The 27,486-nt window shown below is 41.8% G+C and overlaps 1 long non-coding RNA gene across 1 annotated transcript; it reads right to left on the bottom strand.

The window, feature by feature from the left end:
• Positions 1 to 27,486, bottom strand: LOC134511522 (uncharacterized). The gene is made up of 3 exons (XR_010069898.1): positions 27,340 to 27,486; positions 4,908 to 5,020; positions 1 to 241 (listed from the first exon to the last, which is right to left on the bottom strand). It is a non-coding gene; the product is annotated as an uncharacterized LOC134511522 (long non-coding RNA).

Here is a 27,486-nt window from a genome sequence, read left to right as displayed (position 1 = left end):
TTTAAGCAGAAGAATGTCTGAACCACAGAGGCGGTACTCTTAAAAGAAATTGAAAATCATAGACTTCTGAAAAAGGGCAAAGTCCTGGCTTAGTCACCCCTTCTGTGAATGCAAGGGCTGGGATGAGGGGATGAGCCTATCCTTGTTTTCCACACACTCTCACGCAGGACTCACCCATGTTCAGCTGCTGTCCTTCCCAGTGTCCCCACCGGGAATGCTTGGCCCTTTTCTTTCCACTTTTCTGTGTAAAAAAAAAAAAAAGTGTTTGGGAAAGGCCAGTACCTAGAAGATGATCAGCGTACTTAGTCCTAATTTAGCATCCTGGTGGCTTCCTACAATTAGTGCCTAGAAAGGCCACCGAGCATGTTTCTGAGGCAGAGCCAACCCAGCAAGCTGCCTATATGATGTCTAGATATGTGTCCAGGAAGATACAGAATAATGTCATGCTATCTGACCCAAACATGCCCTTAGCGCTCTAGGTGAAGGTTCCCGGCTGGGGCACTGCCATGGGGTGTAATGTCACAGAGCAGGAAGTCACTGTAGATAAGGATCCCTCTTCCAAGCTGTAGAGCAACGTGCCCACAACGCATTGATTAAAGATTGGCGAGGTGAAGCCTCAGCATTACAGAGCTCAAAGGAAGCTCTGACTTCGATGTCACAGGATTCAAAGTTTCAGTCACGGGCTATAAACGATAGAAGGGTGTGCCTAGCGATAAATGATGTTTTCTGGATTGCACTCAGGGCACTTAGTGTGGATCTTCATGCTGGTTTTGACATCTGAATTATTGTATTTATTTCTGAAACCAGTTAACTGCCTGGAAGTGTTCTAGACAAAAACCAATGAAACTATCAAGACACTTGAAAGAATGATTTGTGATGAGAAATAAAAAGCAAGTGTCTCACCTACCCACAGAAGAATATGTTCTTTAGACAAAAGGAATTGTCTGCTTCTTAAGCTGTGTTGAATTTAAACGTACTTCTGAAATGCATATATTACATAATGAGAATGATGCTGAAACGGACATTACAAATACTACATAATAAAACTATTTTAACTTGTGTAGTTTTACCATATTAAGCAAAATACACGGCCCATATGTGTAACCATCTAAACAATAATTATGGGTGTACATGTATGTGTATGGGTACATGTGCATGTCTGTATTTTTAGTAATAAATTTGAAAAATGAAAATAGCAAATATGAAGAGGGACATTTAGGATGGATCAAGGAATAGTGGAGGAAATCAAAACTTCCTCAAAGTTAAGAAAAAGAATGTTTATCCATGTACCCTAAATCTGAAATTAAAGGTGGAAGATACAAATATAGCTGGAGAAGCTGTATATAGTTTTGCCTGTGTTTACAGAAAAGCAAATGATGACACAAAATAGATTAAAAATAATTAGAGATTTTAGTTGCCTCCACTTTGGAGTGCCAAATTTTATTCACTGTAACAGCAGCTAGACTTCTGAAGGTTACTTGCTTAGAATTAAAAATAGGCCCGTTTTAGTGTCTGAAATTCAGCACCCCAAGGACACAGTTGGAAATGTTAGACGAAGGACCAGATGTGTGAATTATCTAATTTCCATTGATGTAAATGGGAGTTAAATGCCTAAAGAAGAAATGATGTGCCTCTTTGCTACAGCCACGTGTTTCAATGGGTTCAGCAGGGACTTAAAACTTCCACCAAAGATTTAGTGTTTACAGAATTTTTAAACCAAAATCTCCAACAACCAACGAATAAATAAAAGCCTCTACTGTCATTCAGCATGATACTTCTTTTCCCATCAGTATAATGCTTTTAGAATTCCAAAGGTGGCTTAAGCTATAGGACATTTCTCTCATCTGCTACCTAGGGGAGGGCTGTATGTGCAGTGTCATGTTTTGATTTAGGCAACGTTGGGGATTATGCTGACAGGCACAGCACGGCGGAGGGAATGGGCTGCAGAGAAAATGTCCATGTGGATCCTTGCTTCATTTAGACAGTATTTGCTTTCAAGGCCAGAAAGAAACTCAGATCAAAATTTAGGCTATTCTTCAGCAGCCCACCATGGATTTGAATATATGTCTTGGGATTTTTTCCCTCTCTTGTTAATCCAGAGGGTCACTTGGACCACTTTCTTCTATGCTTAGGAATACCAATCTTTTTGCACTGCTTTTGAGGATATGAGAAAAAAAATCCCATGGCTTTTGAAGGCTGAAATGAAGCAGAAACCTTTTGCTGCTGGCTGCAATGCAAGTACACAGAGATGGCCCAAATCCCATGCCATCCTTTTTTTTTTTTTTTTTTTTTTTTTTTTTCCTTTGGGACCTTACGATTTGAGACACCTAGACAGTCTTGCAGCTCATTAGTTTGGTAATCCCTCTGCTTCAACAACAGAAGCAGAGGGAGATGTGACTCATTTCCCAACCACCACTACCTCTGGCAGATGAAGACAAATAAGTGCCCAGTCTTTGGGCCAGCAAGTTAGTTGTCTATAAGCTGCCAGGCTTGGGGAGAAAAGGTGGTGGCACCTCAGTGCATGCAACAGCCATGCCCTTTTCCCTCAAGATTTTCCATCATAAAGTAGGGTGGAACAAATACCCATTTCTAACTTTATCAGCAATCTACTGTTTTCTACCAGCTGGGGGGAAAGAAGGGTCAGGAAAACCTTTATGTACATAAACAGCCGTTGCATTTGAATTTCCTTTTTTTTTTTCTTTTTTTCTTCTTTTTTTTTTCCAGGCAGAAGCATGTTTCTTATTTATCTGAAAACATCCTGTTCAAATTTAAGATTTTCTGTGGTCAGTTGCTGTTCATTATTATCTGTTCTCAAACGAGTCAGGATGGGAATTGTTTCTGATGGGTGACCAATAGGGAAAATAAAACAAATGAGGAGAGAACATGTATGGGGAATCCTTACATGGTGTGGTTGATACAATCTGTATTTGAAATGGGATAGGATATAGAGGGTCTACCAGCACTTCTGAGAAAATCAGCTAGATGATAGCCTGGGATCTGCAGGACATCTGCAGGGCAAATACATCCATGTGTCCTTTTTTGACTATTACTCATTACTGCACAGTTTAAAAAGTGCATGTTATGAAATAATCTGGGTAACCTTATGTTCTAGCTGTTATACATGATGCCCCCTCTGCCTTTCCCTGAATCTATCGTATAGATTTTTAATCAGAAATACATCATAACAGCAATTATTTGACTCCTCCTTTGGGAGATATTTTTACATGTGCATTTCAAGTGATCTTCAACATGTAGTTTAGCAAAACATTCTCAATCCAACATCTAAAGTTCGAGTTTCCTAAAGTTTGCAAAAAACTCTGCGGAAATGCCATCTATCTACAAACCCTACCGAAATTAGTGGAAGCAGCAGGGCATGCAGAATACTTTTGCTTTTGTTTCTACTTCAGTAATGGTCACTTTTGTTCTTCAGCTTATGTAGAGGCCCTTCAGCTTGGAGAGGCTCACTGTGCATTGTGGAGCATTACCACAAGAAGAATGCTGAAAGAGTTACACTGCATTGCCTTTTGGTTTTTGTATGTATAAATCAACTGTAGATCATAAAACACAACCTGTAATAACAATCACCAATATTTAATAAATTTCTGACTAGTTTGAAAACCTGTTCAAATACTTCGTACCACCCACAAAAAACATTTGTAATAAATTGCAAGGCAATAAAAATCACATAACACATAATTACTGGCATTATTGTATACTTCACTTTTTTTTGAGGGGGGAGGAGCTGAGTAGAGAGAGGAAGAGGCTGGGTTTGAGGAAAAAAAGGGAACTTTTCGGTTGTATTTCCTGAGCTAATTCGTTATATGACTTTTTAAAATAATACATTTTAAGCAGTGCTAAATACGGAAAAGGGCTTTTTCGAATAGGTCACAAGTTCCGTTTCTGAATGAGTCATTACTGGTCAGTAGGATTCTCTTAACAGGGGATTTACAGCAGAAGAACCAAAACCTATTTCCATTGAAATCAGTGGCAAACTCACACTGACTTCAACAGAGGATTGACCAAGCAGACATATTAGAGACCAGGACGGAAAAACTTAGAGAGGTTTTGGGGTTTTTTTTTTAATAAATCTACAAGGACTCTTCCAATTCAATTTCCAAAGCTTTCGGCACATTTTATCATTCTCCTAGTTCGCACACAGGAATGAGGTGTAAATGTGTAAATGGCTTAAGTACATGCAAACACTAAATCCACGTTTACATTTGCACTAATGTAAGCTTCTCCCCTCTTATCTGTGGCTTGTGGTGAATTTACAATACTTGTGTGCTAGTTTGTTTTATCACGAAGTAGGTTACTGAGCACTGTAAGGCTATTCTGTTTGTCATTCAAAAAAATAAAAGGAAGCCAGTTCTATCAAGCAAGGAAGAGACCAGCAAACCTATTAATCCCACCTGAAAAAAAACCCCAGAATGCCAGTTTTCAGGTAAAAGTATAAGCTTTTGTGCTTAAAATAAGAGCTGACTGGAATGTAACATTTGCAAAGCACCAAAAGTGACTTACAAGCATCAATTTTTTCTTCATTTTTTTGTTGTTCTTGAAATACCTAGCAAGCCTAATTCCTAGGAACTCAGGAACTTGCATGACTCTTGGAAAAGGACTGAGTCTTCTGAATATGTTACATGTGAGCGTTTAGACATTTGAACTAAACTACCTCATCAGTTTAAAAAAAAAATCACCTATGAGCTTTACTTATCATCCAGGTTCGCTCCTTCTCAAAAACTTATTCATTCCTTAATAGATTCCCTGATAATTATTCCTTGCTCAAGATATCACAAAATTTAAAACCACTCATTTTTGCAAGGAACGCAATTGATCTGATCAAAGGTACAATATAGGAGAGATTCAAAATGCTGTAAGGATTTACAGACACACACGGTTAGAAATGGTACCTCAGGAGCTGGATACAAGCACGTCTTTCAGATGGGAGCTGCAAGACAGGGCTCAGTGCTTCTGGAAATGTTCTCACTATCACTAACCTGGATTCTGTTTTGCCCAGGGATTTCTGTGATTTAAGCAAACCAGAGTAGATCATGTTTAATTTTATAACTACATATAATGTGGGGTTTATATAATATACATATAAAATTTTTACTACCAGAAAAAACTGGCCTTCAGCAATTGAACTGACAAACTGGTCGGTCGAAAAGCACTTACAGGCAGCTGGGGTCCTTTCTGCAGCAGCAGAATAGGAGATGCAAAACCCCAAAATTCTCCCCCTGCTTTGCCCAGGACATATATACACACAAACACACACACACATAAATTTGGGATGTTTCTAAAGCATTACCTTGCCGGGCCTTGTCACTGGGCATGTTCTGTTACTAATGAGGTCTGAGAAAAACTGCTTATACTTGGAGGAATGGGTAAAAATGGCTTGCGGGCCCAGTCCCATATATTAAACTTGGCTCTGGCTTCACAAGGTGCAAGGACCCCTTGGGGTGGGGTGATGCTACCAAGTGGAAGGAAAAAAAGCAAGAAGTAGAGACCAGGTACTGAACCTTGTCATCAATGCCTTTGTCCCTGGCGGATATCTCAGGATCCCTATGGCTCTCAGAAAGACTTCCACTCGCTTTAGAGAGTAAACTGACAGCTCATTTGAAGGGAAGCAAACTGTCTTTACTTCCCTAAAAACAGGATTAAAAAGAACTCTGTGGAACTCTTCGGTTTCCTACCTCCTCCTTTTTCCCAACTAGTGTATTTTCATCTTTAAACGAATGCTTTGAAAAGTTCAGTTAAAAAAGTACAGCACAAAATTAGAAAAACATCTATTTCAATACCGCTGAAATGCTTTTCCTGTCTCTAATTTAAAGTCCTGCAGGTGAAAACGCAAGAAAATAATTTGGGGCATTTCCACAGGCAGTCACGAGGTCAAGTAAGAAACTGTGGACTAAGGGAGGAACAGCCTCTGCCAACTGCAGCAGCTGAGTTAGAAAGTTACATTCTTCCACCAAGTACTTTTCCCATTGTTAACATGTGTACCAAGGCACTCGGGGATGATATGCATGCGCTGCACACAGACAGTCACGGGATTAAACAGAGCCACTCACAGAATAAATTAGCTTCAGTATCAATCGCACAAACCTTCCAGTCCTGCTGTCAAACCAGAGTCTCTTCTGGTTTACAAGGATTAGAGGATGGCACGCAAAGAAATTGGAAGTATTGGCCTCAGCATCAGGGTTACATTCATCTTCTAACAATGAACGTTGTATGCATACACAGACCATTACTTGTAGATCATTTTGGGATCACCAATGAGCAAGCACTGGGTTGACAGTGTGGTTGAAGCAAAGGAAAAAACCTCTGCTGAATGGTATTAATAAAAACATGGAACCAAATTTTTAACAGACTGAGACGGAGGAAGCAAACTGGAATTTAGTGTACACTTGAGATGCAAGATTAATGCTCCCAGAGCAAAAACATTGAGTCCAAATGTCTAAGCTAGTAAAGGCATATTTAGACACCTAAACAAAAATGGCCTGATCTGCTATGTCGCTGAGCACCTGCGCTTCCCAGTGATATCAGTGGGTTTAGCAGGCTAGCTTCACGAACACAGGTTTGAAATTTGTGAATAAGAAACGGAATAACAAATGGGGAGAGCAAAAGCTGCATCAGCAGATGCACTAGTCTTTGCCGTAGTAGTGTCCTGCAGATGTTACAGAGACGAAAGCAATTTTCCACGATAGATGATACATTCAATATATATACAATTAAAGTAATGGGAAACAAAATGAGAAATGGGGTCACGCTCATCTGCTCTTTTGAAGATGTTTTTTCCATAGAAAGAAGCAGCTGAATGCAACTGTCGTTTAGTTACATCAAAACAACATAACATGTGTGAGCGAGGGAATCCTGGCATGTTAATTGGCAGTGTAGCTGGTAATGTGCTGTGTGCTGGACACTGATGCCTCTCTCTCTCTCTCCCCCTACCCCCCATCTTTTTCTCTTCTTAATAAGAAAAGTAAACTCAAGAGAAGGCTTCCAGAACACAAACAGGCATTGTTCCCTGGATGGTAGATACGTGGGATGTACGTAACAGATTTTGTTCCACTGGGTATGGGAAGACGAACAAGTCACTGCAGGGTAAGCCAGTATGTTGGATTCACAGCGCACAAGCTGCTCTATAGTAATAATCCTTATGCACCCTGCAGGACACTGCAGTAAATGCAAAATACTTCACCTCTCAAAGGACTTGGATGCCTAAAGACACTCCATCTCCATGTGTCTAACCCATACTGAAATCCATGGGAATCTGGCACATGAGTGCTTTTGTAAACATTACTAGCTGTCCACCTGCAACTTTATGTACCTAAATTCCTTTGAAAAACCTGACCTTGGATCTCAGGCAGGTAATGAACCATTTTCATACTCATTTCATTTGATGCATGTAGCGCATGTAGGCCATTAGGAGAACTATTAACTTGCTTGCCACTGCGTGAGTTTCTGGTCCTTATGGCCTCTGCTGCTGGGGGAAAAGCAGGCGGCTCCTGGGGTGGGTGGAAGGGATCAGCGTCCTATTGCATTTGGCAATACGGCTCTTCCACATCCACCTGCATCCCGTCTTTCTGCCAAACTACGAGACGAGCCCTAGTTTTTTCCTGGTCCAGTTACATCTCCCAAAGTGCAGGTGGACGGGTAATATAGTAGACTGGAATTTCCTCAAGTTCAGCTCTGAAATCAATATGCTCCAATCGTACCTAAAGGGGCCTGATTTTCAAAGTTGAGCTACTCTGGCTGAGGTCAGGGGACTGAAAGTAAGTCCAACAGAAAGTCCGAGAAGTGAACCTCTGAGTGAGGCGCACGGGTTCAACCCTCCTCCTTTCACGGTGAGAGCGCTGCTATGGGAGTTAGGGATCCTTGATTCTCTGTGGAGTCAGCTCTTTGCTAATGTTTCCTCTTCCTCTTTTGCCCATATGACACCACTGGTGCTGCCTGTAAGCCTCCCTTTTAGAACAGTGAGGAATATTTGGTGAAACTACAGACACATCAGCCCAAATGAGATGACTGGCACACGTTTTCAGGCAGTGGTTAAGGCAACTTTCATAAAGAGTATTACAAGCTCCAGGATCTTTGTCTAGGAATGACAAATTAGGAGAGCAGCGTTATGGCACAAGAGGATTCAGAAGTCTGAAATTAGTGTATTTCCTACTGCAAATATACTTGATATTGTGCCTCACCCAGCCCTGACACCACTCTCTTAGACTAACACGCTGTGATACGTAATATTAATATAATTAAATTTGTAAATGTTGCATAAATTAAAGGCTTCATAGGTATTAAAGCACCTAGTGCTTATCATTTCCACTCTGAACTATAGCCCTAAAACCTTGAAAGATGTAAGCTTAAAATTTATTTGTTAGTTTGTATTTTTGCAGTGTTATTAAACAAGTTGGTATTGGTCTCTTATGCATTTAAACTCCATTATCTACAGTTGCAGATTAACCCTTTAGATTAAATACATGTAAACAAAGAAAAAAAAATGGTTGAGAAAGTACTAAACCTACTGAAATTATGAACTTTGCAAGGAGGATCCTTTAATTTCTCCTTCAAAAATACAAACTAAACCTGTACTGTTCTATGCATACCAAGAAACAATGATGCAAATAAGTATTGCATAGGTTACTTAAGCCTGAGCCTTACTGCTAAATGCACCTGTGGTCATGAAATGCTTCATTTAGTTTGATGGGTTGAGAAGCCTGAGTACGAGGAGATAGTAGCTAGTTAAGGGCCTTATAACCTTTCTTATTACCAGAGGAATTTTCTCTCTAAGCAGTTTGGCACAGATAAAGACAAGAACCTCCTGTCTCCCATCTCTTAAGCCTGCACTTTAGCCACACATCCCTTCCCTCCCTATCTATGTGAAAGCTGGAAGACCCCAGCGTCTGGCAAAATATTTAATGATAATAATACTAAAACATTTCCCACTGACTGAGGGAACTACAGAAGTAACACATCGTGTGTGTAGGCCTCTGTCCAGGAATAATAAACTATAGGTTTCAGTCTGATGGTGAAAAAGAGCTCAGATAGCAGTGAAACAAATACATTTATCCTTATAAGACTGAAAGATATCTGTGCTGGGCCAAATATTAAGTGATAATTACTAGGGATAAGCAAACCCTGTGGAGCTGGCGGTTTTGTAAGCAGCTCAGGCTTTTAATATGTTTTGGAGTTAGAGTTTTATAAAATCCCAGGCTTAGGAAAAAAAAAAAGTTGGAGAGAGTTGGAAAACTCATAACTCTCCTTCTTCTGTTCCTGCTTCACCGTGTCTGTTGGAATAACGGCAATGGTGAGGTAGGTCCCACAAGAAGGAGAATGAAAATATCGGTGTCCCTCTCCAACCTCTAAATCTTGGTCACCTTGCAGGACGCTGAGGCTGACACACTGCCTCTCACACACCCAAGCAGCTCAGAGGGAGTGCTTTTCCCTCAGCTGAGCAGGGAGAATGGCCGGCAAAGGTAAAGGTTTTCAAGCCTCAGTTTTTATTGCACCCATAATGATAGGTGGCGTTTCTTTCTCAAGGTCTCGCCTGCTGCAACTGGCTTATTACCTAAGAATCTTTGCATTCTTTTAGGAAGAAGAAAGAAAAGATAAAGAAACTAAAACAAAAGCTAGGTGCCACGTCTTCTGAAAGAAGCTGTCCTGAGTCGTGACTGCTCTAAGCGAGAGGTTTGCACTGCTGATTGTACCACACATCTGCAAGAAACTATGATGCTATGTGTAAGCCCATCACCAAAGCAGTCTCTGGGCTGCTGCTCAGCTTTCTGAGCCCCAAGCAGAGAGAAAAAAAAAAAAATAAGAGCAGGAGCACAGAAGTTGTGCTGGCAGCAGCAGCAGCTGGGAGCAGGGAGCTACTGCTCTCCAGAGATAGCCAGCTGTCTCGGCAGACAGCTCCATCGTGCCAGCTGCTTTGCCCTCACCCACCGTTACCTAGCTTCACCTTTGCTAATCTGAAGCCGCAGCTGCAAACCCCGCTGCTATCGCCCCAGCCTCATTGCACAGTGGCAAGAGGCAGTGACCTTAAGCTGACGTGGAACGGCAAATGGTGTGCACAGTTATTGCAAATATGCAGATTTTTAAGAGGTAATTTGGACAGCTGCAAAAAATACGTCACGTAAATCGACACATGGGGAGCTAGACAGGCCTTCCTCCTTCCAAAATCTCTTCTCCTCACCAGCTGTGGAAAAAAAGCACCATGGTTCTGCAAGTGAATGCTTTATTCTTCATCTGTTCAGAGAGATGGGCATGAAAGAAAACCAGGCTTGCTCTGCTACATACAAGACTTCGCCACCCATTCCAAAATCCAGCAGCAGCAAAGGGACAAAGGCAAGGTGCCCTAAGACAGCAAAACTCAAGGTGTATGCCACCATAAATAAATTCAGACTGGCTTTGCTCTGACACAACTAAGCTGCTGCTTTTGAAGGACACTGCTTTCCTGAAGAGCCTAACAAGAAAGTTTCGTACTACTGGCACGGTCAGAAACATTTTGCCCAGAGCTGCAGCTGAGTATTTTGGCATCCATACTCCTTTCAGCTGTAAACATCCCCCATGTACCCTGCATGCAGTTTATAATCCTGGGCAGCAGTGGCAGCAGCAACAGCATTAGCAGACAGGGCTTGGGCATAATTCTTTTACTCAGCTTCTTCCACTTGCACTGCCCTTGCTCTGCTCCAGATTCCATCAACCCAAAAAGGAAATGAGTAGGAGTTAGTGACACCGACTCCTGAAAACAGACCTCTCAAAGCAGACAAATGTAGCAACTGCCTTGCTATAGAGTGCACAAGCTGCCATTACTCCTCCCATCCAGAAACGAATAGATGTGAGGACAACAATTTCTGTCCACAACAGAACTGCTTTCTGGGAGAATGGGATGAATGGGAGAGCTTTTCAGAAGTTGTCGGGTGCAGTTCTAAGAAGTGGAATCTACTGATAACATGGGATTTCTCCCCTCTTCATAACTGAGACAGAGGGAAGAGTGTCTGGCCGCTGCTAGGAACTCATACATTGTTAATTCAGGACTTCCTTCTCTTCACAGCAGCCCAAATTGGCATTTTGCCCCCCTTTAAAAGGAAAACAAATCTAATCCTTTTGGAGTTCTGTTCCTCATTTCAAAAGTGTGTGAGTGGGTTTGAAATGAAACAAAATATGTCCACCTCTTCTTAGTAATGCCAAATTACTGGAACTGATTGGAGGAAGGAGCGATCGGAGGGCACATTGCATGAACTCTGCACAGATTGCATGAAACAAACCTCTCTCTGTAAAACAATGCAGCTCAAGGACCAGTGAATTGAGCATAACCCTCTGAGAGAAACACCAGGCCAAATATATCACTACAGTATTGCTGCTTTCAAAGGAACTGAAAGATGCAATCGATGCATTTATCAGAGAGTATATGTTGGACCCTGCCAGTCTGAATTCTTCTTGAACCCGTCCAGATTGGGTGTAGCAGTGTTTGAAACAATGATCTGATGTCAGCAGAAACAAAATCCAAGTCAGGACTAGAGTCTAGAAATAAACCCTCCACCACCTCCACCCTGTTTTGTTTTCTTGTCCCCCTGCCCTTCCCCCCTGCCCCAAGCTGAATCAGAGAACTCAGCTGAAAGGTATCTTGTCACTGAATAAACTAATGACTTCTTCTTCAAAATGACTTCTGCTGAGCTGGGTTAACCATGGAAACACAGCCTTGTAAACCGGACGACAAAGAAGGAATTCGTAAGCAAAATTCTCCTATTTGAGGCCTTAACACCACCTGAAAAGGGTGCAAACCATACCAATAATTGTGTAGATTGCTTCAGTCTCTCTTTAGAGATGTAGCAACGTGCATGGAGTGTGAGCTAGAGAAGAAAGTCTGGAGGAGGCACCAGTCTGTTTGCATTATGTAGTCATAGTGCTAGCTGGAGTTGACTTGCAGCATCTGTGAACAGGCTTCTCCTAATAAAGTGCCTCTTTAATTGAAGGATAATGAAATCCTGCCATTTTATTACCTAGGATAGAAGTGATGAGGGAGTGACGCTCACACTGAAGAAGGGTGCGTGTTTAAGAAGAGAACAAGGCAACATTTATGGAGAGAAGCAATATGACTCGCTCCACAGGAAAGCTGGATTTCTAGACAAACAGAATTGCATAATCATTGAAACAGCACAAAGGAAAAATGGATCCAAAATACAGAACTGACCATAAGGATTAATAAGGCAAAGATTTGTCCCTATCTCATACCCTGTGCTTTGGCTAGGAAATACAGGAATAATAGATAATTGTACATTATTTTAGGCAGAAAGATACTGCGGATAGGTATTGGGGATGGGATGGAGGCGGGGAAAGTATTTTGTTTTTACCTAGAATCAAGAAGAAAAGGGTAACGTAGATATGTGAGTTACACAATGGAGAACTCTGGTATCCACATGTAACTCCGGAGACAAAAAAGATTCTCTAATCAGAAACAGCATCGTTCGCGAGACATGTGATTTCAGTTTGGAGGAGAAAATGTCAAGAGAAATATCTCCAGCCCTGGGGAAACGCATACAAATGTCAACAGCACCGGAGCTGTCCAAGGGAAAAATCAAAACAGTGACAGCCATTAGTGCGCAGAACAAGTACATAGACGCAAGATAAAGAAGCCAATGACTCAGGACACAGCCAGGCTGAAAATCACGGCTCGGTGTACATACTGTGGGAAGAACATGAAAGGCAGAAATTAACATTCTCAGCCACTGAATGCAAGTGCAAAGGGTGTAAGGAATCTGTCCCAGCATTCGGCCAGTTGAGAAGGAAGAGCAGCCTTTGGCAGATGGAGAGATTGTAAGAGGACTGGAGGTGTCAGGATTTATGGAAAGATTGGGAAAATTAGTATTAAGGTTGGTAACAGCTTTAGGGTTTGAAAAAGAAGAGGTCAAGTTCACTGCCAGATCCTGCAACACTCACAGAGCTAGGTGAAAGACTGCACTGCCAGCACTAACAAAAGGCTTATGTCTTGGGAGATAAGGGGTCAAAAAGCTACGGTATAGCTTTGGGCGAGTGTTGGTATTAGAAATGTGAGAAGTAGAGATGAAAAAAGCATCATTACTGCTACAACCTTCAAGACTTGCAGGAACGGGGTAAGGAAGGGTGAAAGATGAATATTACTTCTGAGGCACCTTTAGTTCTGGCTACACCTACAGTACTAGATTAAACTTTGAAATGACAGTGTCTGGGAAGGTATGTTCAATCCTTCACTGCATGCACTTTCAAAGAAAAGTGGATTATAATTAGCATCCTAGGTTCATGGGATATTTCAAGGTCAGGGCCAGGATTTGGGAGATCAGGAGCTGGCCAGTGTGATTTGCTCCTGGGCTGTGAGCTCAGGTTGGCTAGGAAATGGACTTCATATGGCAGGTGAAAGCAGCTTTTCCATGTGGCTAAGGCTGGATCTGTAGCTGTTTCAGATCACTGGCCACACTTGATAAAGCCACGTAGGGCTTGGATTTAGGAACATGGATTGACTATAGAAGGTCAAACCAACAGTCCACCTGGCTCTGAGAATGATCATAGGGAGATGCCTAGAGTATAAAACAGAGTAAGCCTGATAATACATCCCCAACATTCAGCCTTGAATTTCATGTTCATGATCTTGTCTAGTCTCACCTCACCTTGAGCACATGTAAACAATATCCACAGTAATCCAGCCAAGGATTCTGTGCCTTAGTTACATGTTCTGAAAAGAACCAACTTCTTCAGCATTTTGAAACATGCATCTTTCTTATTTCATTTTATTACCCTAGGTGTGTATTAAAGGAGACAGTGAAGAAATGATCCCCCTATTGATCTTTTCCATTCTGCTAAAGATTTTATAAACCCTTATCATACTCTTCCCGTAAATTCTCCTTTCTAGAATAGAAATGCCTAACTTATTTTTATGGCCCTTGTACTGCCTGGATTTACTACATTTTTATCCATAACCCAATACTCAACGTCAAATTAGGTTAGAGCTCTTCAGATTTCCAAAAATAAAGGAAAAGTTAGGTTGGGTTTGCTTTGGAATAAGAGGATGACATTCTATGAGGCCCACCAGTGCCAGAAGGTCTGTGGTGTTTGGGAGCTGCTAAGCTGTGGTTATGTCTAGGTTTTGAAGGGGGGGTCTGAAAAAGGTGTCTCTTTTGCCTGTAAAGTCTGTCTGCATGGACAGAATCAGATGTAGTTCATCATTGCTCTTGGGAACAGGCCTAGGTTTGTTTTGGAATTCAGAAACGAGAAACAGAAGAGATAGGATTTCTGATGCATCCGGTGAGGCCTTCAGGGTGAGGAAGGGGACTGGAATGAGGAGGAACCTCTGCCACCAATGCAGTAAGAAACTACTACACACTAATTTTTATCTTTAAAGCTTAATAAACACCAATAAAGAAAATTGTTCCTGGACACTGGAAAACACTCTTCTACAGTAGGAAACTGCTAGAAACAGGTGATTTCGGCTTGCTGGCAAGCAACTGTAGGGCACACTTTGGTAGCTAGGACACTGCAGGAAATTACCCCCTTCTCAGCACAGATTTTGGCATGCTTTCTCTGCCCGGGCTCCCAGCAGCAAGCCATGGGCAGCTGGGAGGAAGAGGCAGTGGACACCCCAGTGTGGACAGCCTCTGGGCACCCCTCACACCACCCCAAGACCTGAGGTACAGAGACCAAGGAAGGCCCTTGGCCATGACAACCTCTGACCCTATGTACTTCACAGGCCTGGAGCTCAAGGCCAGAGCTCCTGGGAGTGCCCGCTGGGTTTCCACACTTCCTGCTACCAAGGCACAGGGGAAATATAGACGTGTTTGGGTGTCTTATGACAAAGGACAATAGACAGAATAAGGCTACATGCCTTGGAGGAGGACTTAATTTGCCATTGCCTGAAAAAAGGGTCTCCCATGACAATTTCATTAGACGAAACTAGGAACTAGTTAGGAAGGACATCTTTACTACCTACTGTATGCTCAGGGAGCAGCTGCAGCAACCAGTTACATGTGTCTCCCTATAAAGATCAACGCTGACGGGTATTTCTACTTAGCTAGCCATGTGCATATGGGTTGCTTTAGTAATCCTCATCCCCTTCCCCCATCCGCTCACCTGCTGCCTTGCCAGAGCAATCATGGGGCTGCCTGGGGGCACTGTGGCACAGAGCAGCAGCACAGCCAACGTCTTTCTGGTAAAGGTTGGGATTAGGAAGCAAGGAGCTGCTTTCCTTCCTGAATTTTGGAATTTCAAATGAGCAGGTGAGCGCTACAACTTAAAATGTGGGTTTGCAATGTAAAATGTAATATGTTTGTATTGCAAACTGTCTTGGATTACTTTTACTACCTTCAGGCTTAATGTTCGGGTCAGCTCAAGGGTTGCAATTTAGTACGAGGAAATGTAGAATGAAACACAAGCCTAAATCATGCAGGTGCTGGTAGAGAAGGATGAAGAAAGTAGTTGTTAGTGTGGAGAAAGAGTGTATGATTGATTTTTTCTGTCTAGCCTCTGACTCAGCTCAGAATGAATACTATAGTTAGGATCAGGTTTTAGGAAAAGAAAACCAGTAGAGCTAGTTTTAGTATTAAACCTCGGAATTTCAAATAACTTCTCGAGTTGTAAGCATCTGTTTCAGATGCTTAGGATTTTTAGGATGGGAAGAAATAGAAAATGAGGTTTATTTCTGAGTCTTGCAAGTCTTGCTGTTGTAAAGACGGAGAGATGCAGTTAGCAGGAAGAATTAGTTCACAATTAACTTCCTTTTTCCTCTAATGGTTTGTAATTTCTGTTTCAGATCATGGTTAGGAATATGGTTAGGTGTACTGATAGAAGTTCCTTCAGAAAAGAAAAAGTAACAACATGAATCTTACTCTTGAATCTTACAAGTTGTACCAGATTCATGTGTTCATTTGATAGAAATGATTTAAGTTTTGTTTCTGTAAGGAGGCAAACCTCCCTCTCAGGGCTGAAGCTGAGGGGGGAGAATTCTCTGAATAGTTTTATGCTTGTACCTTGCAAGTCATAACGGGTAAGATGAAGGACACAGCTAGCAGGAAAAAATAACTGATGAGTAATTTCAGCACTTCAAGAACCTGTCTTTCAGGGCAGAGATAAGCTGGGGGAGAGGAAGTCTAGAACTCCAGGGACTTTTCTTATTCTGGGACCTTGCCAACATGACCAACATGAGGTAAGTACCCTGCAGGTCAGATAGTTGATGAGTAATTTTATGGTTCTCATGAGTTGCAGGTTGTTTAGTCCTAGTCTATTTTAAACTAGTCGCGCCTGATGAGGGATAAGAAATTAGTCATAACTTCTTTTCCCCTACTAACTTCATCCCACATTTTACCCTCTCGGTGGCTGTAAGATTCAGGAACAAATCTAGCTTCACAGTTTTCACTACCTAAATCCTACCCTGAAGGAGAGGGCTGAAACCCACGTCAGGAATCACTCTCATTGTAAAACTTTTGTCTCTGCTACCTGCGCGCATCGTCTTCCCTCACTGGAAACTGAGTTTCAGTAATAAAGCTAAAGCTAGGATTCCTCAGTCTGAAGCACTGCCCAAACCTGAAGAAAGAACTGTGACTTACAATAGGCTTAAATGAATTATAAGCCATTTCTCTGCAACCTTAACAATCCCTTGGGGCTTGCAAGATTTGGGCAAGTAGAATTTCTCTGTAGTCAGCCACAGAATTTCTCACTGTCTGAAGCTACTTGTAAACCTAAACTAAATTCTAACACTCAGAACAACTCATATTCAAACCCAAATCAGAAGGCATCCTTTCTCCTTACCAGCATAGGGAAACTGCTAGGTTAGGTTTAGCATTCAGAGTAGCATGGACTGAGTATTTTAGGTTGTTATTACATAGCAGGTCCCATTACAGGACTGAAGATTTGCCGTGTTCAAAGATCAAGCACTAGAGAAGGTACCAGAAGGGTCTTTACCTGTTCTTGGCCTCTATACTAGCATTAAGACAATTATTAGCATTTGGAATAGGGAAAGATTTCAAGCAGGAGGCACTATGGGACAATTTTTTTTCTTCATTCTGTAAGTCCTCCAGGCAAAGGGTGATGGACAGCTCAGGAAGAGTATGGAGTTGAGTATTCTTGGCCTCTTGGACGTAGGGTAGATTAGGTCTAGGGTTTTGAAAACAAACTGTAGTTGTCTGTAGGATTGTTTCTACATAGGTACTGGAATAAGGATCAGGTCAGCGTTAGATATTTAAGATTAGATTTTTCAGACCTTGAGAATATGGCAGCATCTGCCCATACTGCCTCTAGGTCTCTTTATTTCCAGGACTAGAAGATTCTGGCTCCAGACCTTTTCTTTGCCTCATTGAAGAGGAAATGATGCAGTTGTAAAGCTAATTCATCGGTTCCTCATTTTCTATACCCAGACCTACTCCTAATTGTAACCTGCCAATTTATTACAGCCACAAAACTAAGCATTTCTGCCAGCTAGTTTCAGTTGCATTTCTAACCATAATAGTAGCAGAAAGTATATCTACTCATTCAGACTTGCTGTCATGAGTCCATGGGCTAGCGCGGAAATTTACAGCTGGTAACCATAAGCCATAATTTTTCAGTTTCTGATGTCATCAACACAAAGGCTAACCAACGATATCTCTTCATTGCACCACAGACTAAAGATTCATGGTTAATTCAGGATCAGATATTGGTTTTCAGGTTAGGTTAAAAGTTAGGGTTAGGGTTCAGATTATTTTTGGGACAGCAAGAACTAAAGAGATGGTGGTATTGTTGGGTACTGCGTGACCTGTAGGACTAGAAGCTAGGCTATCAGAGACAAATGGCTTGTGATTAATTCTCTTACTGTTAGGGGTCTCTGGACTATTAACCTTAATTTTAAGGTTAAGGTTCAGAAGATCTGGGTCATCAGAGATAGATTTATTGCTGGATTCTGCAAAGCCCAGAGGGCTAGACTGATGGCTTGAACAGGAATGAGCAAATGATTTGTGGTTTGGGGCAGTTAGGGATGACTAGGCCATGGGAATAATGTAGCAAACGGTTCGCACAGATGCCAGTTTTGGCCTCAGCAAAGATTTGGATTGGTAGCAAGCAAACGATAAGTTAAAAGTGCCTTTTACGTTTAATTAACCCACCACCAAAAAAGGTTTCCATGAATATCTTAGATTAACAAACTTCAGAGACTTACTTCTAGTCTGTTGGAAATACAACATTGTTAAGCAAGTAACATAAGGCTGGATTAATTTATCAGTTCACTAGTTCTTATTCAGTGCAAATTTTCAGGAAGCAACGAACACATACATATAAACATATTAGAGTGCAAAGTTTGGTGTCACTGACAGGCCAACCCACTAACAGCAGGTCAGCGCAAATCATGCAACTAATCAGAATTATTTTCTCAGTATGAGACAGGATCAAGAATAATTAATTTCTTCAACATCCTCCAGCATATAAAACCACATTTCAAGAAGACACTTACAAGACAAGCTGAAGCCAGAAATGACTTTCCATGTGCAGCTCAAAACTTAGCCATGATAAAGTCACTAAGAGTAGTTCTAAAAATGACAGTAACCATTATAGCCAAAAAACAGCACAAAATAAACCAGTGGTCTACTAATCAAGAGAAAGCCTTCAAAGCAAGGTGGAAGGGTGCTACACAGCAGAATGCTGAAAAGACTTCCACTCCCCAGTAAGGTGGGGGGTTACTACCAGAATTGCTTTGGGCAAAAGTGCTGTGTTCTTGTCAGCAGTGGCTTGTGGTACTGGGCTTATTGCCAGTCACCTGACCATTTGCCATCACATTTGGCATTTATCATCAGTCTCAATATTATTGTCACAAATCTACCTAGCCAAGTTTTCTGATAAGAACTAAACCATCTTTTCTGATAAGAACTAACTAGAGGGGTTCAGAGGCACCAAGCATGTAGTCCACCACGGTCCTGTTGCAGTAGCCAAAGGTAACAAGAACAGGTTATCCAGTTAATCACACGACAACAATCACAACCAATTCTCAAGCAAGTACTAGGAGCGTAATGTATGTGAATGCAGACAAGATGAAGCCAGACATCTTTTGATCTCTGAGAGATACTGGTCAGACCTGAGAAAGAGATAAAAACAATGCCTAGACCAGAGGATGAAAGGGGGAATAAACTGATTTACATGCACTGCCTGTTGGTTTTCTGGGTTCTGCTTCCTCCTAGCTCTGCCTTAGACAATTAATATACAGGGGTGGTCCCAAACGGACTTGGAAAAGAGTAAGAGGATCTCGAAGTGCCTCAGCCTGTGAGGCAGAGAAGGCAGCAGTTCTCAGATGGGGGTAGCTCACTTGTGGGGCCTCAAGACAATTGCAAGAACAAGGAGGGGGAAGAGGCAACTCAACTTTCTCTCTCCTTTTCCTGCTTTCTTTTGCTTTTTTTTCATTCCTGGAAGCTTTCTCCCCTTCTCTGTCAGGCACTTGAAAATGAGGGTATTCACTTTGAGACAGCAGTGGCACAGGAATAGGAAGCTAACAGGACCAAAGGCTGTGCCTAGGCTGAAGACCTCTTTGTGCATGCACCTACCAGATGGCTGCCTACTCCTTCCCATGCCTTCCCTTCGCTGCGCAATGGTGAACTGAGAAAGGCTGAGGAGATGAGCTGTGGCTCTTGTGTTGGCAACACGGAAAGAGCTACATTTCCTCTTTTAGGAGGTGTTCAAGATCATCAGCTTGAGCAACGCTGCTTTGGGGAACAGTTATGATTGCTACACCAGGGAAGTCAGCATAGGTAGGGGGTACAAGGGCAGGAGACAGCAAGGAGGAGACACCCTCGGGCTTTGGGAGTAGAAATACAGAGAAACAGGTAGGAAATGATGATGGACCAGAAGCTGGCAAGCAAAGGTTGGGAATCAGGGAGAGCAGTAGACTAGACAGGCTCTGATCTGCTAGCATTTGGAGTTGTAAGGCTTGTTGTTAGGAAGAGATTCATTTTTTAGAGCTATGTTTGTTACACTTGGGATGGGGGCACTCAAGGTTGGGGGGAAGGAGTCTGCAGAAGGCCAGAGAGGACACATGCATACAGGGAAAGTATGACAAGGTAAAGGGAGTTTCAGAGAGAAGTAAGGGAGGAACAGGGACAATGTTAAGCACCTTGAAGAACTCTGCAAAGCTGGCAGCTCAAAGCACTGCTTTGAGCACTGGACAGAGCTACATTAAAGGCTCAATATCAAAACACCATCTGACTGAGCTCTTGAGAATTCAAGGGTGCTATCAGTTCACCTGTCAGTACTGGCTGCATATGAAATCCCAATACAAACTACCACAGAAGGAAACCACTGTCCACTACACCCAAACAATTAGTGAATCTGGTAAAGGTGCAGAGCAGGATACCAAGGCTGACAAAAGTTATAGACTGGCTTCCATCTAAGGAATGATTAAAACGACTAAGACCCTTCAGCCTAAGGGACAATATGATAGATGTCTGTAAAATCAGAAGTGGCATAAGCATGGTAAATAGGAAACAAACAACTACACACTGTTTCTTCTGGTATACAAGCCACAGGGCATCAAATGAAAAGCAGGAAGCATTTTTCAATAACATAAAAAAGTAGTTTTTCCCTTTCTTAACTCACAGTAAATCCAGCTAACCTCTTGCCACAGGATATTGTGGGATACCACAAGTTAACTTGCATTTAAAAATTCATGAACGAATTCACAGAAGAAAAATCCATCAGAGCTATTAAAAACAAAGGCCCCATCTCTGGCTCAGGAATTACCTGAGCCACAAATTCCTGGAGCCTGAAGAGTGTTTTGAGGAAGTCTTGCTACATTTGCCTTCTGTCCACAGCCTTCTTCAGTCATCTGGCCCTGACCATCCTCAGAAATGAGATACAGGGTTAGGGATGGACCTTCAAGCTTGACCCAGCCCATTGTTGTGGGCAAATGCAAGACCAAGGTAAAGAAAAGCATGAATATTACTACGGAATAAGTGCAGAAAGTCCATGTGTCACGATAAATGGAACCAAGCCCAGAATTTTGGAACACTGAGCTTTAGCCATCACTGGAAATAAGATACGCCAGTCGCGCAAACAACCATGAAAGCACCACCAAACAATAAAGGGAAGCCAGATAGGGTGGAGGCAGGTCCTTCACTAGCAGCAATAATTCAACCACATAGTGGGAGTTTCATTTCAAAACCAATATATTTGAACATCTGTGAGACTTATGAGGCTGTAATGGGCTGGCAAGACAAGATTCCTTGTCTCTTCTGTGACTTATGTGCTTGTAATGTCTGGCCTCAGAAAATCAGCAAGTACTGGCACAAAGGACATGGCAACAACAAACATTTTAAAACGGAACATGTAGCAACCTGCGTGGAGCTTGGAGGGAGGAATCCAGGCTGCTGCTGGTCAGAGGGAGAGAAATCAGCAGGAAAGTCAGTATGCACTGGAGGAATGCTAGCTGCAGCTGTGGTACATCGTTTTTGCTCATCTCTCTTCTACCAGAAGCTTTTCACTAGCCTTCTGACACTCACAAAGCTTATCCCAGTTCCTAGGCTAATACATACATGTGTAATTCATATCTGTGCATTCTTTTGCCCTTAATTTCCTTTAGCTTAGAGAACTCTTCTTGAAATCCAGGATTGACTATTCTTCTCACTGCCCCCATACCTTCAGACCAGCTCCACCTCTTCACTTGTATTTATAGAGATTAAAAATTTCCTGCCTCAGCCTCTTTTTGTAACAGACAAAGCAGGCAAAGCTGTTTTTATTTTCTCCCGTAAGACAGACATAGGTTCTAGTTTAAATTCATCATTCTTCACCACACAGGGCCAGAACTGTACGTGGTATACCATTCTGGGATCTCACCTACGCCTTGTAAAATAGTGTTAATACTTTCCTATCTTTACTGAAGTTATCCTTGACATAGTTTAAGAGTTTCATTTGCTGCTTCCTGGGCTCCTTCAAATGACAAAAAGATTTGTTGTCACAATGTAACTCAAAACCCTAGGCCTTTTTCCTCCTCATGGATAGGAAAATTGATGAGTTCTCAGCCTAGAGCAGAAATTTCTGGCTTTAGCTCTTTATATGAATGACCTCACAAACAGTCCAGTCCTCAGTGTCATACGATTCTTTGCATATGATATTTGGATCTCTCCTTTTTTTTGACAGTGCTTCCCGTCTTGAAGTAAAGAGCAGATTTTATTAGCATACAGTTAATTCTGAGCCAGCATTGTTACTGAAAATATTCAAGTAGGTAAGGACCAAAACCATCTTTCCAAATGTCTACTTGTGTTCTCTTGCCAGCTGTCCTTCACCTGTGAGTACCAGCCATTCTTGCATACCCTTTTACTCACCTTGAAGCTTCAGTGTTAAACCCTGTCTGTTGGCTCTTAATGACTTACATTGTCCATATATAATCTACAAGAAATTTTCAGTGAACTACACACAGACAAAAGCCATTGCATATCAAACGTAGATATCAGATTATCCTGGCATGACAAAATTCAATACACCTCAGCTGCAATATAGTTTTTTCCCCCACCATTTCTAATTGTCCTTATCTTTAAAATATAATCTAAAATGCTGCATATTAGGGAGATGAGCCTAGAAGGCAAGTTCCCCAAATCAGATTTCCTCCCTTTCAGCAGCACCACACTTGTGCTTTCAATTTACTAGAAATATTAAATATAATTTCATAGTAACGTGTCATTTACTCTTGTTAGTTACCTGGCACCAGCCCTTTTATAGATTTATTAAATTAGTTTCCCTGTGACCTGCAATTTCATGTGACAGTTCTTTCAACATTCAGAAGTGGAGATTATCTACTCTTCTCACATGATCATAGTAAGCATTTTGAATTTTGCTTCACCTCATTTTGGTTTCTCCATATCCTTATTCCTGTTTGTCATCCTGCCCATCACCACCCTTATTTGAAAACTGAAAAATTGAAAAAGTATTTGCTCGCTTTTTTGGGTTATATTTTGAGAATCAAATCCCTGCCATATCTTTAGTTCATATAGCATTCCAATTTCATCTCTTTTCTTCTCTTGTTCTCTTTTTATTTCTATAACCAAAGAACTTCTTGCTGCTTGCTTTAATTTTCTTTTCAAGGTTCAACTCAGTCTGATTCCTGGCAGTTCTCACTTTGCCTGTATATTTCCTGACATCCAAGACATAGCTTTCTTTGCTGGTTGATCCTTTTTTCCATCCCTTGTAAGCTCCCTGCTTACTCTTAATATCCCCTTTGAGATGGTTATTCATCCAGTTAGGGCTGGGGCCCTCTTCCTAAGTCTTTTCCACCCACCTTGTTGGGATCCAAATTACAGATAGTTTTGTACCTTTGACTTGAGAAATTCCAAACTTCCTCCACATTCAAATCCCTGTATTTTTCATGCCAGTTGACTTCACTAACCAGTTCCCTTAAAATTTGTCATATGGATATTTCAGAGTATATAACATTACATAGTCCTTTATATGTTTAAAACACAAGTACCACTAACTTCAGTTGCAGCTGTGAATGCTCAGCGCTTCTGCAAAACAGACCCTAGAGTCTCCTGTCAGGACCCCAGAAATGAGGAACACACAATTAGTGACCACCTGCGGAAAAGTGTGATGCCTGGCAAGGCACAGGGACTGAATGGTAAAGGCAAAGGGAGAGAATCCAACTCTGTGAGCCAGTATTCAACTATTGTAGATGTATGACTTGTTCTTTTTCTTCCTACAGCTGCCATGTTCCATTACTATACATCTCACAGGTTTTTGTAACAACCGAAGCAAGAGTATTAAAGGCAATACCTTGCCCCAGTACTCATTCCTGATTCACTCTCAAAGCAGGTCAGTGAGTAAATGGCCTGTGGAAAAAAAATACCAAACAAAACCCCAAAAAACAGCATGCTTTCAATTTAAGATGGTATCACAGAGCAGATTTGTGGAATAGGGCAGGGAAATGTAATCATGATTACAAAGTTCTGAGTGCTTTGGAAATTTGCAAACTTCCAGGTGCTTAAGTGAAACTTTAATAGTACTCTCAATGTGTATTTTTCTGTGCATTTTGTGTTGGTTTTTTTTTATGTTTCTTGAAAGCAAAGTGAAAAAACAGAAGTTCCATAATGTACTTGTAAACTACTTGTAAGCACTGCAGCACTGCACTGTCAACCATATGAATTTTCCACACAGATCTAAGTAATTTAATTTAATGGAGTAGCTTATAGCAATAGGTTGTTGACCTCTTTATTGGCAACACTGAAGTGGGATGACACGCACTCTGGTAGCATTTAAACAGACTTTTGCTGACAGCAGAGGAACTGTGAGGGGACCTAAATATCACATGTACTACTGCATGTTCCTCGGCTATTTGTCTATCCCATGTCAGCATTACCCCTCCTGTCTCACCTTCCCTGACACAGCTTTGCCTTCATTAATCTCTTCCCTGCTGCTGCCTCAGGATCTAAATTTCATCTTTCTCATGAAACCTTTCCACTCGCTGCTCCCAGCACATCTCTCTACTTGCCTAACAAATCTGAGTCCTCCGGATGCTTACGCACAGTCCCTTTTCTTCTCCCAGTCCCAGTCTTATCGTCTAGACAGCATCAATTCCCATTTTACATTGTAGCTCCTCATCTACTCAGTCTTGCTGTTCTATGACAACTTCCCCTGACCATCCACTCTTCCCTGTTGCAGTATCTCCCTTTACGATGTTCCAACATACAGGATATATACAGTCTTTGTACCTGCCTTCTGTTTGCCCTCAAATCTCCATCCAGAGAGTTCTAATTTCCCCCCAGTTTGAGACTCGTCTTTAGCACACCTCTCTCTCCCTCTCTTTCCTCCCCTGCCCAGCTATATTCTAATCCTGTTTTCATTTCCCAGACAGCATGAGGTTCTTCCATCCTCTCATCCACTCTCACTTCCCTTCTTTCTCCTGGTGGTTCCTGCTCTCTCCTTATCATTTCCCCACCTGACGCACTGTCCCTTTTCCCAGATAGTTTGAGATTTTCTTCTTAATCTCAAGAACATCTCGTAGCAGTGATTGTGACAGATGAATTTATACACGCAGGATCATAAGATTTCTTTTAATCAATTTAAGATGTTTTTTTTTTATGCTCAATATATGTCCCAATCTGCAGATAATATTCTGATGGTTGGTGTTAGATATATGTGCATCATATCCTCTACTTGCCTCTTAAGTACTCTTCCCATTCTTTCTCCCCCCTTTCACTAAGATGGAAAGAGCTCAGACTCTCAGCCACACAGGAAAAAAATGTTTTACTTCTCTTACGTGACTCATTATTGTGAAATAAACTTGAACAGAACATCAAGAATGGAAAGTTGGACATCTTCTAAATATATAGATAAACTAAGGTATTGGGAGAGAAAGAGAGGGAAATATTTTGCATGGACAGTTTACAAACCCACAGCACTTCTAGAAGCAACTACTGCTCCATGGATACAGCCGAACTGAGAGAGGGCTGCTTTCTTTGATAACTCTGTGTTTCAAATCAAATAACTCACCTCATACCAGTTTCTAACACATTTTAAGATACATTTTATTTTTACATGGGATGCCTTGCAAGTGCTGTCACACTAACTGGGGTGAGAGGTGACAGATTGCAGCATTACTCAGTCCCATTTATACTTGCCAGCCAGAATTAGCTTCAACAGTGCCACAACCAATACTAGATTTAGTGCCTTTCCCAGACTTCGAGTTTCCCTTCACGTACAGTCTGCCTATTTTGGCTTCCTGTGTTGTAAGAGTTGGTATGAGGAAGCCCAGCTTTGGAGCTAGCATGCATAGGGAAAAAAAAAAAAAGCCAGACAAAAAGCCCAGCCCTCATTTAAATATGCACTGTGCTGCCAGGTAACAAACCCACTGACCACAGGCTCTGCATACTGTGAAATGACACTATCTCATCAGAATGCTGCTTCTGCAGCATCCTGCCATGTCCTAATGAAGACAGTCTGCCAGAGAACAAAGATTAGCCATGTCTGAGACCTCGACAGGTCAATTCAATCAAGCAAATTCAAAGGCATGTTGGGTGGGTAATTCCGGAGCAGACTATTACTATCACTAATGTAAGCCACACGGCAATATTTCACTGCCAAGGCTTTCATCTGGTGATAAAATAATGTCTCAGGAATATAACACCAGGAGAGACAAAAAACAAAAGCAAAAGTATCTCCGTCATGCAAACGCCGCCCCCCACACCCCCAAATGCTGTAATGGTGAGAGTTGTTTCAGAGCGTTAAAACTGGGGTTGAGGGGAGTTTTTGTTTCTAATCAGCTTATTTAGAAGTTAAAATTGTCATTCTGTTCTCAATATGCAACTAACTGAGCAGTAACTTAAAACCTCAAGCTCTGAGTACCCTTGGATGGAGACCAAGAAGCCTGAACACTATATCCATGCAGCTCTGATTAGCTAGTTCCATGCCTGTCCTGAGAATGAGGCATGTTTCAAAACCATTTGAAATGGCTCTTTCAGTGCTGTGCTCCAACATAGGTTAACCACCTGAGAGGTAAAGAGTGCCAGACCGCACTACAAATTTTGCTCTGAAGCGGTGGCTAAGTGGAGGCTTGGTTTGTCTGGTTGGCTAAGCCAAAGACCTGGGAAATGCATCAGGAGGTGCCATCTTCAACCTGGTTTTCAAACATACCTCCTCCCCTTAGAAGCGGGGTTAATCAAAATAGGGCCAAAGTTTGTTTGCAAGGTTTGTGAACCTTAACAAAGCATTTCCTCAACAGACCATCCTGGTCTGAATTTTGAGTTCATAACGAAAACTGAAACCTGGCCGGTGTTTGGTGGTTTGGGATTTGACATAGAGCATTTCACATGGCCCTAGTTATTGGCTAAAGAAATACAGTGTGGCTGTGTCTACAAAAGAGAACTAAATCCCTGAAAACTGGATTGGTGAAATAGCAAGTGTTATTAGGAAAAGTGTAATGTGCAATGGCAGCCTAAGTATTTCTGTGGTGTTTTTTTGCAGAAAGCCCATACTTAGGATGGATTTGGCACCATTTCAACTGCGCTATCCTTTAATTGTCTAGCCTACAGCTTTCACCGCAACTACCTGAAGATCCAGCTTTTGGCTGAATGAGAAGATCTTCCACGAGTCCAGGGTAACTGTGGAAGAACAGTCGGTACTCTTGGGAAAGAAACATAAATCTCTGATAGGTCTGCTAAAGCTTCAGGAAGGAAGAGGACCTTTGACGCAACGGCCCATACGCTTCTTTTACAGCCAGCACTACACAATGTTTGTAAATGGTGCTCATGAACTGAAGCGCAGATTTTGTCCACAAATGGTAACAGACAGGACAAAACTGCATAAATCCTTATGTCTGACATGAAATATAACTCATAAACAAATGAAATGTCAATCGTTCAGTGTGTGTGAAAAACCTCGTACCTGGCATAACAGTGGAGATCATCCTGTAAAACAGGCCTGTGGATATTGTGGACTCAGCACTTTTCCAGGTGTTGCTTTATATAGTTCTTGACAGAGACAATGAGGGCAATAGACATCATTAGCCCTGATGAGTTTGGAATCAGGCTG

Source organism: Chroicocephalus ridibundus, chromosome 2 (genome assembly GCF_963924245.1).
Source record: "Chroicocephalus ridibundus chromosome 2, bChrRid1.1, whole genome shotgun sequence".
Classification (NCBI taxonomy): Eukaryota; Metazoa; Chordata; class Aves; order Charadriiformes; family Laridae; genus Chroicocephalus; species Chroicocephalus ridibundus.
The sequence above is the reverse complement of the archived record's forward strand: the minus strand, read 5'-3'. Positions and strand labels throughout refer to the sequence as shown.